Raw genomic sequence first — 16,813 nt, forward strand, 5'->3', positions numbered from 1 at the left:
TTGTTTTTCTTCTCACTTAGATGGAGGAGGCTACTCTAATAGTCCTCTGCTTTACTCAAGTAAAGGGGCCCGAGTTTCAGATTTAAGCCACTGTTTTTCTATCCCCAAGTAAGAAATATACACTAAGTACTAGATTGTAGGACCTATGTCAGGAGTTTCTTCTCCCTAGGATGTTTAAAGGATTAATATAATTGCTTACCTTCTTCTTTTGAGTTCTCTTCTTTCAAAAATTTGGGATTTCCACTCATTCTCCTTAGTACACCTATTCATTTGTGTGCATTTGTTGTTGTTATTGTTAACTTCTACTACTATGTGTTTTTGAGGGGGTGAGGAGTCTGTTGGATATGTTATTCATGTTGCCAAAATCAGAAGTCTCCTTTTACAAATCTGTGAACATACATTTTGTGCAAAATCAGCAATAAGTGCAATGCACCTTCCCTGGATAATTATGAAAAACTTGATGTCTAATGCTATTACAAATCACCTTGTTTATTTCATTAAATTCACAAGCTGTAATAATTCCCATGAACATTTTTGTTCCCCTAAAATTCATATGTTGAAATCCTAATTCCCACTGGGATATAGTATTGGAGATGGAGCCTTTGGAAGATAATTAGACTATGCAAGTGAAGTTCCCATAATTTAATTAGTACCCTCATAAGAAAAGACACAGGGGAGCTTCCTTCCTTTGTGTCTCTGTCTCTCTCTTCTTCTATCTCTATTCTCTTCCTCTCCTCCTGCCATGTGAGGACTCATCAAGAAAGCCCCATGAAAACTAGGAAGGGGGCCATTGAGGTTCATTAGAACCTAACCATTCTGACACCCTGATCTTAGACTTCCTAGCCTCCAGAACTGTAAGAAATCAATTAATATTTTAAGCCACCTTGTCTATGATATTCTGTTATAGATACCCAAGCTAAGACAGAAATTAATACCAAGAAGTAGGGTCCCATTATAACAAATACATAAAAATGTGGAAGCAGTTTTGAAACTTAGTAATAGGTAGATGCTGGAAGAGTTTGAGGTGCGTGCTTGAAAAAACCAATATTGGGATGAAGGGAATATTAAAAATAAATCTGTTAAGCACTCAGAAACAAAGGAAAACAAATATAGAGAAAGTACCCGTCTTCTTGAGGAATTCATAAATAATTATGTACAGAAGGTTGGTATAAATATGGATGGTAAAGGCCATTCTAGTGACATATGAGATGAAAATGAGAAACATATTATTAAACAATGAACAAAAGGTGTTCTTTGTTATAAACTTTCAAATAACTCAGCTGAAATGTGTTTGTATTCTAGTGTTCTGTGGAGAGCAAAACCTGTGAGTGATAGAATTTAATATTTAGCTAAAGAGATTTCTAAGCAAAATGTTAAAGCAGCATCTTGGTTCCTCCTGACTCCTTATAGTGAAATGAGAGGAGAGGGAAATGAATTGAAGATGTTAAGGATTGCAGATGGCTACAGATTGCATGATGGTATACCTGGAAAAGCTTTGAGAATCAATAATAAAATTATCTCAAAAAATGACTAGAGATTGTTATGTACAAGGAAACCAGAATTTAAAGATTTTGAAAATTCTCAGCCTGTCTATGTTGCAAAAATGAGAAGTTATGTTTATAAAGAACATCAAGGGGGTAACTGATCAACATTTTGATAAGGTAATAAGTGAGGGTATGAACCATGAACCTCATCAGTCACCTCAACAGAGACTAGGAATAGAGATGAGGTTATCAGCAAAGATATAGCCAATCTGAATTAAAAGGGAAAAAGAGAGTGGAATAAATGGAAATAAAGGAACATTGTCAAATTTCTTAGCTTCTACAGGACAGAATGATAAAGCTATTCAGCTGTAAATTTGTAGTAGTCTTCAAAAAAAAATAAAAGAAGAAGAAGAATCACTCAAAGGCAATTCAGAGAGCATCAGGTTTTGACGGAGCAGAGCTCCCCGCAGAATCCATGGGGGCAGGGATTTCTGACTCTTCAGGAGTATGATCCTTGCCCAGCAGAGGTTTATATTCTATAGTGGGCTAAACTAAGATAGCTATTTACCATCTAGAGTGTATTATTGAGGAACTCCTCTTTCTAAAGAAGCAAAAACAAACAACTCCCTTTGAGAAGAAGCATAATTTTTCTAAGCTAATGAAGAACTTTAAAAATTAGATTTGTATCAGCTCCAAGAATGTAGCAGAAGTAGTTGCTGCTTTATGGAAATCATTCTTTTATTGATGTCTTCTTAGGTAAGTTTTTCAGCTTCCACTGAATTGCAGTCAGTTGCTCCCCAGTCTCTGAGCACTGCTAATAGGTAGGGAAAAAATGAAGAAAGGATATAAGGAGGAAACTCAAGTCATAAATATGCCAACTGAATGTAAGCAGCATTAATTACAGGCACTTGGGGATGACAGAAAATTAAAATACCCTTCTACAAGTTGCTGGAGTTTTAACCTACACTCGCTCTCTTATTAAAGTATTTCACCATATACTTTGGCAAGATCTGCATCACCTTACTCTGTGATATCAAGAGCTGGAACACCAGACTGGAGAATCCAACTCTCAACCTTTTTGCGTATTGTGTTCTATTAGGAGACTGCTATTTCTCACATAGTCTGCCGACCAAATGGCAAGAGATGGTTAAACTGATATTTTCTTAAGCTTTTATGTTCTCCTGGAAGTGGCTTTACAGATTTATATTATACTGCACTTAATGTTTATAATACATATAGAATAAATGATTTATTTCACCTAAGTCAAACTTTAGGTGGGTAGTCCTCATTGAATAAGAATTCTTGAGGATGACGTTAATTCAGAAGGTAGATGAAGTAGAATTAACATGAGCTTGATTGACAGCCAGAAAGACAAGAGCTTTGCCATTTATTGTTGTATGAAAACATCAGGCCCCTCACCTGTAGAATTGAGATACTGTCTCCCTCTCAGGATTGTCATCAGAATTAAAAAATAGAGTAAATATATTGAGCATTGAGTCCACCCCTAAGAGCTCAATAAATGTTCATTTTTCTCCTCAGCCTTTCTAAAATTTTGAGTTAATTCAGAGAATTTTACAACTATAAAACTGAAAAGAAATTTGGACATCTTTTTAACACTTATTACTGGTGTGGAAACAGGCTAAGAGATATTGAGTGGGTCATATTCATTTAGAAGATGACTCAAAGCCGCACTTCTAATTCCTTACTAATATTCAGCTAAAACTGATGGTTTTCTGCTTCTCTCCTTGTTGCTTAATAAAAAGGTAAATCTGTGCTACCTCTATAATATCAGAGAATTTTCTTTTTCTGTAGGATTTAAAAATGTAAAAATGTATAATTTGCTGTTCATATTTGTTTGCCTGGTCATTGTCTCCAGCCACTTGTCTGTACTTTTTCCATCTCTGTACTGTCTTTGTCATGCTGCTTGCTACTTCCAAGATTCACCTCTAACCCCTCACCTCACCCCAGGTACAAAGGATTTGCAGAAGTTAAACCTCTCCCTAACACACAGGCAGTAAAAGACCTTCTGTGCTAAGGACACAAACAAAACCATAGACTTTAGCTGATAGATGAAATAAGAAAACAACAACAACAACAAAAGGGGGTGGGCAGGGGAAAGACTATGAGAGGTTAGACTACTTAGACTTTAAGGGAGAAACCGTCTTTCACTCTCTAGGAGGACAGGAGTGAGCTTTTTATCTAACCGAAGCTGGGGAAACCAAATAGCTGGAAAATGAAGATCATTAATAATTTTTCTTTTTAAGAGATGTGATTATAAAATTAAAGAATGAGTCATTCCACTGTTTAGTCTATGAAAGAAGGAACTGGTTTTTCTTTTGTTTCTTTTTCTCTTCTCTTTCTCAAAGGAACACGCAGATGATTTAAGCAGCCTTCGATTACAACATACCTAAAATAATAAAGCAATTGAGGAGGGAAAAAAAAATCAGCTGAAGGTGTAAACCCCCTCCAGGCTAGATGACTGTGGTATATTTCATCCTCGCATTCTAAATCAATGCTAAGCAAAGCACAGAAATGTTTACCTTTGTCTGATCTCTAATTCCCTAAATTTATGTGGAATCATGCACAGATGCGCTGGAAACCAGCCTGGAAAAGCCTGGCATTTTAATTGATCCCAGAGCTTCTTGCCTCACGGCTCCTGCTGTGATGAAGTCTGCTACTTGTTCCAAAGATTCTCCACCTGGTTGCCTAGACACGGCAGCTGGCCAATCAAGGTGTCCGTATGCAGCGAAGGAAGTAACCAATCAATTTTTTAATTTCCTTCTGTAAACGGGAGTGAATCAGGGTGGATTTGAAATCTCATTAGTCAAAAGTAAGACGTGTAGCGTGCATTTTAACATATGTATTAGTTGAATACATTTGCCTTTTAGTCATAAATTCTGACAAATATCTGAAAGCCCTTTTCAGACAAGTTTGAACCTTGAACCCTGAATTACTAACTTTTTAAATATGTTTTATATTCTTACTAGCACACTCCATGTATAAAATTTGTATAGACTTCTCCCCTCCTACTTTAACACCTGCCTTCTTGAAAACCAATTTCTTATCAAAATTTCCTTTTAAAGACAATTGTATTCTGTCAATTTGACTGGATTTATTCTTTCTCATGACCAGTACTCTGGTGTAAGGCCCAGATTTCTTCCCATTTGGATTCTACAACAGCTAGAATATTCTAATATTTCTAGAACTGATTCTAGTTTCTCCAATCCATTCTAGAAGCCATCATCAATTGTCATATAGTTTCTCCAATCCATTCTATAAGCCTTCATCAATTGTCATCACTTCAGTCCTCTTCTGGAAAACTTCTACTCAAATGCAAGCAGTCAAGGGTTGAAGTGGGCACTTGCTGATTGACATATTTCAGTAAATTGTCTTGTATCTCTGAGCTTTAGTTTCCTCATCTGTAAATATGGAAGTAATTAGGTCAAAGGGGATAATGTCTGTAAAGTACTTAATCAGGCTTATCTTCTATCATATGCATCTTCTATTAGCTTTTACTATTATTTAATGTATCCTTTCTTCTTAATCTTTTTATCATATTTTCAAGATTTTTCATAATCTTGCCTTGATTCCATCCATCTGTCCATTCTTATTTCTAATAGCATCCTTCCCATATCTCATTTCTCATCACCATGTGTTCATCACTCTGATCAGATAGTCTCCTCATAGAATCTCAAATTCATCATGTTATACTGGTGTCATTACTTAACTTCTACTGATCTTTCAACAGATACTCAAACTCAAGTATCACCTTCTAGTGGAAGATTACTTCATTATATGCTTTCAAAAAATCATGTTAATTTACTTCCGTAGATTTTTCTCAGTTTGTAGTTATACACTGCTAGTACAGCTATATATTTAATTAATTAATGTTACCTCCCTAAAAGTTCAGGGATAACTGTGAGAACAGGAACAGTTTAAGTTTTTGTTGGTTACTCTATTCCTGTGGTATGAACATTTGTTGAGAGAATATTGTCAAATTCTTATCTACTGAAATGGGCTCTAATATTGGCCCTTTTCCAGATCTGAAAAATTTTACCTTTTGAAACCTGATATTAATTCCACTGGAGGGAAACAATAGTTAAATAAACATTTTACTAAACACATTCTGTGTGCCCTATACTACAATGGGTAACGTAGACTAATTATTTTTCTAAATTTCATGGAGAAGTATTGGATAAAGAGATAAAAATAAAATTTACTTAAAGCAAGTACTTAATTCTGTGTGTGTGTGTGTGTTTGTGCATGCGTGCATGTGAGTGTGTGTGTGTGTGTGTGTGTGTTGGTGGATTGGGAATGAAGCAGCATGGTCCAGTTAAAAGAAAGAGAGGACTGAGAAACCTGGCCTTTGATATTTGATCCTGAACAAACTTGGGTAAATCACTTCTCCTTTCTAAGCCTCTGTTTCCTTGTCTGTAACCTGAGCAGATTGAATCAGTATTTCTTTAAGATGTCTCCAAGCTTTGTGGGTTGAAATAAAACAGGCTACAATATTAACAAATCGGCTAGCTTTTAAAAAACTTCCTTTTAGTTCAGGTTTATATGGATAAACAAATGTAATTAGCAATATATAATTAGAATGTTATATTGTGCTTTTCTCTAGGATACAATAACATAAACATCTCTAGTAGTTCTACAGGGGACATTATAACCATCATTTTTTGTACTTTTAAAATTTATAAAATAAACACAGTATCGAACAAAGACTTTGTGAGAGGCCTTGTGTGAGGGACTGGAAGTAAAATGAAGAATGAAAGAGATGTGGTCTTGGACCTTACAAAGCTTACCATTAGTGCAGAGTTCATGCATTGTACTTACCATTTTATACTTACTTTTTTCTGTAATTGAGATCTTACACATTTCTATAGATAATTATTTACATGTGTTTCTTACTCTTGGTCGTTACTTATGTGCAAGTATTCTATTCTCATCAAATTATAATGTTTTGGAGGCTGCATTATGTGTGTGGGAGTGATCCTAAATCACCAAATTTCATGACACTTTTAACTTTTAAATATTTTGTTTTGTTACTATGAATGTACATGAAAATTGTCATACAATGCACAGTATTATTTATTTAGAAATTGTTGTTGCTTTACATACAATAAATGGCTAACATATGGAATGCCTGTTATGTGCCAGCATTTGTCATGATTATTTTATAATCCTTATAACTGTCTAATGATACTGTTATCACTCCCATTTAATGAATGGAGAAACTGAGGCCTAGAGTGGTTAAAACATTGGCCCAAAGTATTGTTCAATGTAAATGTGGGATTTCAAATCAGGCTCTCTGATGGCTAAAGGCGTGCCTTTTCCATGTTATGCTTTTTCATATACTCATGGTTCCTTCACATCACTGAGAAAAACACAATTGCTCTTGTAACACAATAAATTCTTAATAATTTTTATTGAATCATATTTTTAGTAAAATCATGAAATTCATTTTGGAGCCATATAAATCTTCTTTTCTTTGTTGTTTTCTGTTTTCTAATAAACACTATTAGCTTTTTTTTTTTTTTGAGACATGTCTAGCTCTGTCACCCCGGTTGAAGTGCAGTGACAAGATCACAGATCATGCAGCCTCAACCTCCCAGGCTCAAGAAACCCTCTTACCTCAGCCTCCCTTGTAGCTGGAACTACAGGTGTGTACTACCATGCCTGGCTAATTTCCCTCCCTCCCTCTATCCTTTCTTTCTTTCTTTCCCTTTCTTTCTTTTCTTTTCTTTCTTTCTCTCTCTCTCCTTCTTTTTCTTTCTTTCTTTCTTTCTTTCTTTTCTTTCTTTCTTTCTTTCTTTCTTTCTTTTCTTTCTTTCTTTCTTTCTTTTTCTTTCTTTCTTCCTTTCCTTCTTTCTTTCTTTCTTTCTCTCTTTCCTTCTTTCTTTTTTTCTCTCTCTCTTTCTTTCTTTGTTCCTTTCTTTCTTTCTTGGTCTTGCTCTGTCACCCAGGTTCAGGCACAGTGGCATGACCATCACTCACTGCAGCCTCCACCTTATGGGCTCAAATAATCTTCCCAACTCACCCTCCCAACTAACTGGGACTACAAGCCAGCACCACCACACCTGGCTAATTTATTACTATTATTTGTAGATACGGGGATCACCCTATGTTACCCAGGCTGTCTTGAACTCCTGGGCTCAAGCGACCCTCCCACTTTGGCCTGTGTTGGGCTTACAGGCTTGAGCCATTCATTGCACAGGGCATTGATAAGCCCTGTTAGATTCAGTGGAATTGTCTAGGGGAGAGAAAATGGGGAGAACAGAAAGAGAAAACATTCTGGAGCTATTTTATGCCAACTTGTGAATTTACATTATTTTACGTATTTGGAGATTTTTCTAAAGACATCTATTTTCAAAACACCAAATTTTGTGCTTTGGTTGCATGATACTATACTATCTTCAAAACAACCCCATGAAGTAGGTGCTAAAATCATTTCCTTTTTAGGGGTAAGGAAATTAAGGCTTTGCAAGATTAAGAAACTTGCCCAAATATTTACTCTGGGTTACAATACATAATGCTTTAAAATACCAGCTTGCCTTTACTCACATCATAATAAATAGTGAGAAAACTTGCTTGCTCCTTTCTCCTCTCCTTTCTTACTGAAGTTGCATTCTACCAAAACATGTCACGTATTGATATTCTATTATTATTCTTTGTTGCAAGGAATAATAGTAATAATTATAACATTTAACACTTCATGGTAATTTAACATTTAGTAGTAATACTTATTTGTAATAGTAATAAATATTTATTAGTTTTTAGTAATAGTAATAGTTAAACATTTGATAGTAATTTAACATTTAATAGTAATAATGATAACATTTAACACTATATGTCAGGCATTGTTCTAAGTCATTTACATGTATTAATTTAATCTGTATAAAATTCCTGTATGGTAGCCACTATTATTGTGTCCCTTTAATGAGATAATGCATAAAATGTGTTAGTCACATCTTCTAGTATAAAGGAGGGTGTAATGTAGAGGTTTAATTAATACCAGCTACTATTATTCATTTTGTCTGCAATTGCATTTTGGCATGCACAGTTTTATGCATGTTAATCTTTTACACATTACCATGAGGACTTTCTATGTGTGTGTGCGTGTGTGTGTTTCTCTGCCTATAATTGCTATGCAATCACAGAATCTTAGACAAAAAGGGGAATGTATAAACCAACATTCCAACAGAGTAATTCATTTTCCAGCTTCTTTGACAGTTTTATTCTGTTACGTCTTCTGACCTCTTGTTGAATTCTGCTTAATGAGTTCACTGAGTTTTGAAGACATTTATTCATTTGGTAGCCCTATTTTTTAGAAAGTCTTGTTTTGTACTGAGTTGAAATTAACATTCCTGGAATGGCACCTGATTGTACAGAAAAACAATGTACCCTTGAACCTTGAAATCAACTAGGCCCGGTCTTCAATCCTGACTGTATCACTTACTAGCTGTGGCTCTAACTTAAGTTACTCAGTATCTCAGTAACTCATTTTCTCTTTCTATAAAAGGAATATCATAATCCCTATTGCAGAGGATTATTGTGGTGACTGACTGAAACACGTTTCCATTAATATGAAGTGCACCCACATGGTGCTTTGTGCTAATTCACTCTGCTCCTGTATTTTCACATCTGGCAGGCCTTGCCCTCTCCTCTGCACCACACTAAGCTAGCAGGAGGCATCTTAGTTCAAATATATGGAGAACAGGGACTAAGGTGCCTGCCAAGAAAATGTGGACCGGCTTCATTAACTGCTATTAGATCCAGTTTGCCACATTACTCACAAGCTGGCACTCCACAGTATCAAAGAGCAGAAATCCTTGCAGAAATATTGACCTTATCTCCAAATGGCTACCGGGGTTTCGCTCGGGCACAAATCAAATCTGGGAGCAGGTTCCCTAGAGAACTCAGCTACCAGCTATGCAGCAGCAAGTCACCAGGGTAAAGAGAGCATGGGGGCAAGCTATTAGTTATTATGCACCGGGGGACTGAACAGCTCACAATGTCAGGGATGGTGTGGAGGAGGGTAAAACTGTGCAAAAGTCAATCCTTTCAGCCCACGATGGAAATAATATTTCTAGATAATAGCATAGGAATTATTCAATATATTTGTTTATTTTTGGCCATCTAAATGCATGCATGATTGAATGAATAAATAAATGGCTAGGGGATGCATAAATGTCATTCAAAGTGTATATTCATCATCCAGTCTTCAAATCATCTATTCATTTATTTACCAGATTTGTTATATGCCAAGGACCGTGGTAGGTGCTAGAATTTTCAGCATTAGCGTGGTACAAAGGCTCTGAAATAATTGTTAATCTAGTAGGAAAGGATGTACATATCTAATTATGAAATTATGTACAGTAACATTACAGTGGGAACTCTATTGGAGACAAGCAAAATTATTTCTGCTGGAGGATGGGGAGCAGAAATGACACAAGAATTAGCATTGAACAATACGTTTGAATTGTATCCTAAAGAATGAGTACTTTCACACATGAAAAGAGGAGGATAAGAAGTACATTTTGGCCTGGGAGAGTGGCTCACATCAGTAATCCCAACACTTTGGGAGGCCAAGACAGGTAGTTCACTTGAGGTTAGGAGTTTGAAACCAGCCTGGACAACATGGCAACACCCCATCTCTACTAAAAATACAAAAATTAGCCAGCTGTGGTTGTGGGCACCTGTAATCCCAGGTACTCTGGAGGCTGAGGCAGGAGAATTGCTTGAACCTAGGTGATGTGGGTTGCAGTGAGCCAAGATGGCACCAGTGCAGCACTCCAGCCTGGGCAAGAGAGTGAGACTCTGTCTAAAAAAAAAAAAAAAAAAAAAAATACATTAGTACATTTCAGGCAAAAGGAATAGCGTTTACATGTATATGTTGTTTGGGGCAGAGCAAATAATCTAGGTAAATAGACTGTAGCAAGAGAAAGCTGTAGGACATGAAGCTTAAATGTAAGGCTGAAAGAAGCTTTGGATGGACTCTATGTAGAGAAAGGAATTGTTCATGATAGATAAATAATTCTGTCATTTATTCATGTCTTCTAGATTTGCTCACTTTCCATCCACATTCATTTTTTGATCTGTCATATCTGCTGGTCACTGCCTGCCAACAGATAGTGCCCTGCAATATCCAGCATTACCACATTTGGCCTAGAATAGCCCTATCTTAACTAAAAGTCTGTATATGCTCCCTAAAGCTGTACCATTAAAGTGGCCAAATAATGTTGCACTCAACTGGTCATAAAGTCTCTCTGTCTTATCCCTTTTCTTTAGTTTCCTTCAAATGAATACTTAAGAAGGCATAACTTTATTCATTCATTCATTTGTGTATGCGTTCACTCACTATGCATCTGAGTCCTGTGAAGTAATACCGACTAAGAGTAATACTGTAAAAGCCCCTGGATATCATCACATCTCCATCATGTCCTTCATTCCTATCTTATTCTTTTCCAAATCACTTTCACCCAATTACTTTTACATTTCTTAGATACAAGCACAAAATCCCTGATGTATATTGCACCCTGAGTTGTTTTATCTCCACTGGAAATCCAGAAATGCTCGGGCTTTCAATTGCAGGATTTAACTGCCAGTTCTCTTTAGCAAGGAAATTTGCTGTAGTATATTACTCACTTTTAAGATTGCAAAAGTCAGCTGGACTTTCAGAATCCATTTTGAGGAGCACTGTTGACCCACTGGAAAATATCAAGGCAACAGAGAACATTTTATATTTCAATACACATGAGCCACTTGCTAAGAAGTCCCAGCTCCCTGACTCCAAACTGAAATTACAAATATCTTCTTTTGAACACCAGGTTATTTATAGAAAAATACACTTTGCATTTCTGATAGTATCTTTTCATGAAAATGAAACTTAGGGTTGAAAAGTAAAATAAAATTTCAAATTATTAATAAAAGCCCTAAAGTTACAATCAATATTGAACAATCCAAGAGCTTTGCAAAATATATTTTCTATAGAGAATAATTTTGATAAATAGCATGGACATTAGCATATACAAATATTATATTTCCTTTATTTTCTGACAACACTCAAAATGTTATTTATCTCTGTTTTGCAAACATAGAAAACATGTGACTAAATCTGTACTTTCTTAAACATGGTGTACATTCAAAAATTTAGGTGATACTTATGTTCTCTAGAGTCTTTCTTTTCCAAGGTAGACACGTAACTGGTTTGTCCCTAGATTCTTCTGTTATTTATTGAAAAACATAATATTTCTGTATGGCCATTATCCAGGTCACTGATTAGTTTATCAAATGAATTCAACAAATAGCTCCAGTTGGGATGTGATCAGCTTGAAAAACAGCAGTAATTCCTGCTTATGTTGGAATATTATTATTATTTATTAACCCAGCCTAAAAAAATATTTCTAATGGTTTCTATAGGAAAGGGATTACTGAAGATGTCAAATGCCCAGTCTAATGACAAAATTCTTGGGCAGAAATGGGAAATACAAGTCCAGTAATGAAGTGAAAACACATATTAATATTACTAAAATGAAATGTTATGATATCTCTCATTTTTACTATATTTTTATTTGTCATTTTTCATTATTTAAATTATTTCCTCAAAGTTAGTGGCCATATTTTTAAGAGGCAACATAAAGCCACCGTATTTACTAAAACATAAAGCTATTTGCAAGCTACAACTGCAAATAGCTAAGAAAATGCCAAAAGAAAAAAACTTGTATTGTAGTCTTAATTCATCCACTTATATGTAACCTTAGCAAGTCTTTAAATCTCTGGGTTTCATATTTTCCACCTATAATACCCGTTTCATTCCTCATAGAATTGCAATAAAAATCAAGTGATGTAATGAATAAAAATGTACCCTAAGAATTATAAAATTCTGTACAGATTATGGGGCCATGATTTCTTCTCATTCACAAGAATGCACTTAGTAAATACATCTGACATATAAATAAATAATGTGTTTTTGTCTCCACAGCACCAAGGGAGGTTAGCTAGTTCTCTAAATTATACATATATTTTCTTCTAATGATTAATTTAATACAGCTGGTGGGGACAAAGTGAGTAATGATGGATACACTTTAGTTAAAGAGAAAGGTTTCTAAAATCATAATTATAATAAGTTGATGTTCTCTATCCTTGGTCTTTGGTGTGAAAGTATTTCCTTGGGGTGCTGGTAAAAGGATTTTTGCAGCTTTTGGCCTGAAAGTATCAAGTCCCACAGTGATCACAATGTGCTCAAGCTCTTCCTGCTCTGTGAGTTTTACAGTCCTGAGTTAAACAGAATACAGATGTCTGCAGATGAAAAGAAAACATGAAATTCTCACTCTCAGGCCAGAGAGAATTCAAGCCAATCCAAGTGTGAAGGCTAATGCCACAGCTGAAACAGAAGTCAAGAAGGTAGCTTTGAATATAATTAAGATATGACAGTTTCACTCAGATCCAAAACCCAGACACCTAAAAGAAGAATTTCCTCAAACGTGTGAAGGTAAAAATAAAATGTTTCTGGGAATTGGGCCTTGAGCCCAAACTAATGAATTTCCCATTGAGTTACTAATTATCTAGAGCTATGATCATCAGAAAAGACAATTTGTATTCGAATTATCCAGATTTCTCCTCTCTTTGAGGTCTGTGGAAATTATTCCTCTGTAAAAACGAGGAAGAGCCCAGAGTTTCAAAAGAACAGAATTCTGGTCTTCTCACTTTAATTAGATCCCTCTCTTTTAGGCATACTTTTGCCATTGAAATTGTGCCAAAAATGCCAGTTATCAAGGCGGAAGGCACAGTAAGTTCAATTTTAACACTGTATAACCAGGGGATGGACCTTTGTTCCACTATGGAACAATCATTCCTAAAAGATTTTAAATTTACTAAAAGTCACACCAAAAATAAGCAAAACAAAATTATGGGTAATTTTAATTGTTTTTGCATGCATACATACATACATACACACAGATACACACACACACACACACACACAAACAAAGAAAACAAGAATAAAACCCAGATTTATTTGATAACAAAACCTGTGCTCTTCCCACTGTATCTTGCTTACAAATAAATAAGAGCTATGATCACAAAGGGCAGAGAATAATTTATTACCTTAACTAATTGTTTTATACTTTTTAATTTCTGCGATGTTTAAAACTTACATTTAAAACAGTATTTACTAAAATACATTTGAAAAACTCTAGTTCTTCAACTTAGTAGCCAATGAAAGATTCAATTATCAAACAAAAGTGGAAAACACTATAATATATATACTTTTTGGGAAATTATCAATCACTATTGCCCTATCAAGGCCTCTAACATCTCTTGCTGAACTTTTTTGCGTGTGTTTTTAATATTTGCTTAGTCATGGGATATTCTCTTGGAAATGCTAATTTGGAGGTCACATCTTTAATGAGATAATTAGAATATCTCACAACAGAATGTTATCAACTATAATCAAAATTATAGTACAACTTCTTATTAAAGTGAAGCCAAAGAACTTGAAAACCAAAGAGCTAGAAATCTGAACTTTATCTTAGGCTCCTGAGCAAACCAACAGAGGCCTCCAGAGAGATATAGTCAAACAATTTTTTATTGTATATTAGTGGTTTTTAAAATATGTTCCACAGGAATGTTCCATAGGAATATTTAGAGAGACAAATATGTTTTTGGGGTTCTAATTCCAAGAGAATATGAGGACAGCACTTCCTTTTCTTAAAACATCACTTTTATATGTCAGACTTCTATGGCATAGGTGGTGATCAGCTACTCTATTCTGATTGTTTTGATTATCTATGTTTTAGTTATTGCAGAATACAGTAACAATCCACAATAAAACTTGTATGCATTAGTATTCCAATTTACTACACATTAGTAATTAAAATGAAATATTCCCTAGATTCTTGGGAATCCAAAGGGCTTGTTTTTTCCTTACTGCTTGCCTTGTTGCTCTGAGATGAGCCTCCCAAAACATCACCATCATCAGGCCACACATCAAGTCAGAAATCTGCATTTGTTTCCTCATGGCTCTCAGAAGAATCTGCATTAATACATTAGCATGTTTTTTTTTAAGGTGTAGCTAAATTCTGTCTTCTTACTAAATAAATAAATAATGACCTTCAACTTTTCCAGCCTGCAGTGATTCTCACCTACTATTTTTTTATTCCTCCATTTTATCCTTTGGTCATACATTGCTTTTGCACACCAAATATTTGGAATAACAGAAAGCACATGGTAATATCCAAACCAACTGGAATGTGAACAGGGGCTCGACTACTTCCCAACAATGTGAATGTTAACAAATCATTCAAATTATCTGAGTCTCACTGATTTTCCGGGAGGCTTGTAAGGATTACTAGTAATGTGTCCACTATGACACTGACACATAATACATATTTAACAAACATTAGCTCTTCCTCTGTGCCAAACCTTCTTTAAAGCCAAAAAGCGCTTCTACCCACCAGGATGCTTTGCACAGTGTTATCCTTAAGTAGAATGTAATTATAACTTGTTGAATCAAATAACCTGAAAAAATTTCTTTACTGATCTTATTCAGTCATCAAGTACACAAACCATGTTTTTAGGTACCTCAAGTATTCAACAAATTAATATTGAATTGGTCTTTACGTGTCAGGCACTGTTCTAGTCTATGGGGTTACAGTACTGAATGGAACAAAAATCTCTGCCTTCCTAGACAACACATATGTAAGAAATGATGACCACCTCACTTCTCTACCTGGTTATTAGTGTCCTGCCTGGCTTTGCTATATCTGCGTCTAACTAAAAAGGTAAGAAAGATGCCTGTATATCATCACTTGAAATATATCCAGGCTTTAGCATTTTAGAGGCTAAAACTACTGTCAATTTTTATAATGTCATTAATACATTATAGAGAGGAGTTATAAAAACCAATTTTCCCCATAGTATCTAATAAAATAATTTAATTTGTTGATTTTGAACAAAAATAATTTTACGAATATTTTTCTTTTTATTTCTGAATTAGCCTCTATACAAAAATGATGGGTTACTGGTATATTAAGCTAAAAATTAATGGACATCATTTTGGTAAATGCTTGATTTGTCATAAATCAATCATCACCGTTATTGCTTTTGTAGCACCCAAGAATGCTTCCAGCTGTGCCAAGAATTTCTAAATTATAGAAATCATAATTCATTTTTATGAAAATAATTTATTCTTATGATTACCAAAATTTCTGTGGCGACAATATCTACTTCACACCCTCTACTGAATCCCTATGCCCTGATTGTTTATCTAAGAAAATATGGTTTTAGTATCCAAACCGGTCCTTTATTTTTCACTTTTTATTCATTTAAATTTTTATAATTAAAGAAGGTGCATCCATGGTAAAATGGAATTAAAATAGTACAGAAGAGAATGAGATAATTAAATGTTTAAAGGTCCCTTTCTCCACCCTCAAACTCTTGTACTTTGCCCCAGAAGTAACTACTTGTTGCTTGTTTATATTCCAGAAAAGCACATGCATATGCATATAGTTTTTTATAAGTAAATGGATCATTTTATACTCATTAGTTCATAATGATCTTGACACTAAATTCTATATTTTTATTATCTTTTCACCATTAAAACATCAATTTTCTTTTAGATTAACTTTATTGAAGTATAATCTACATAGAGCAAAATTCACCAATTTTGTTACATTTTCTTGAGTTTTGGTGTGTGTATTAATGTAGTCACTGACACAGTTATATTTATATTAGCCTAAAAGTTTCTTTTATATTTCTTTACAATCAACCTCCTTCTTAGACCTCCTGCCACTGATGTGCTATCTCTAATGGTTTTACCTTTTCTAACAATTCAAATAAATGAAACGATACAGCTTATGGTCTTTTGTGGCTGGCTTTTTCTTCCCCACCTAGCAAAATGCAGTTGTGATCATCCAATTGTTGCATGTATTAGTAGTTCACTTCTTTTAATTGCCAAATATTATTCCATTGTCTGAATACACCATGATTTATCTGCTCATCAGCTGATGGATATTTGGATTGTGCTCAATTTTAGTCTATTTAGATAAATCTACTATGAACACTCAAGCATAAATCTTTGTGTAAATATGTATTTTCATTTCTCCTGGTAAACACCTAATGTGGAATTTCTGGTTTATGCGGTGAGCCTACGTTAATGAGAAACTGCCAAACTGTTGTTCACCAAACTGCATCCCACTAGATGCAGTTTCACACACTGTCTCATACACTGCTAGTGTCTATGTCCTTGCCATACCTGCCATTGTTAATCTTTTTCATTTTAGTTATTTTAGTAGCTATGTAGTTGTATGTCATTGTGGTGATTTTAA

General features: G+C 34.8%; 1 long non-coding RNA gene across 1 annotated transcript in view; it reads right to left on the minus strand.

Moving 5' to 3' along the window:
* The window catches only part of LOC116525367, a 52,714-nt gene extending 48,585 nt beyond the window's left edge, over positions 1-4,129 (minus strand). Inside the window, exon 1 of the long non-coding RNA XR_004257655.1 lies at positions 4,025-4,129. This is a non-coding gene — a long non-coding RNA (uncharacterized LOC116525367). The remainder of the gene's footprint in view (positions 1-4,024) is intronic.
* Between the last annotated feature and the right edge of the window lie 12,684 nt (positions 4,130-16,813).

This window comes from Sapajus apella, unplaced genomic scaffold (assembly GCF_009761245.1).
Source record: "Sapajus apella isolate SASKATOON/1434 unplaced genomic scaffold, GSC_monkey_1.0 scaffold47, whole genome shotgun sequence".
Lineage (NCBI taxonomy): Eukaryota > Metazoa > Chordata > Mammalia > Primates > Cebidae > Sapajus > Sapajus apella.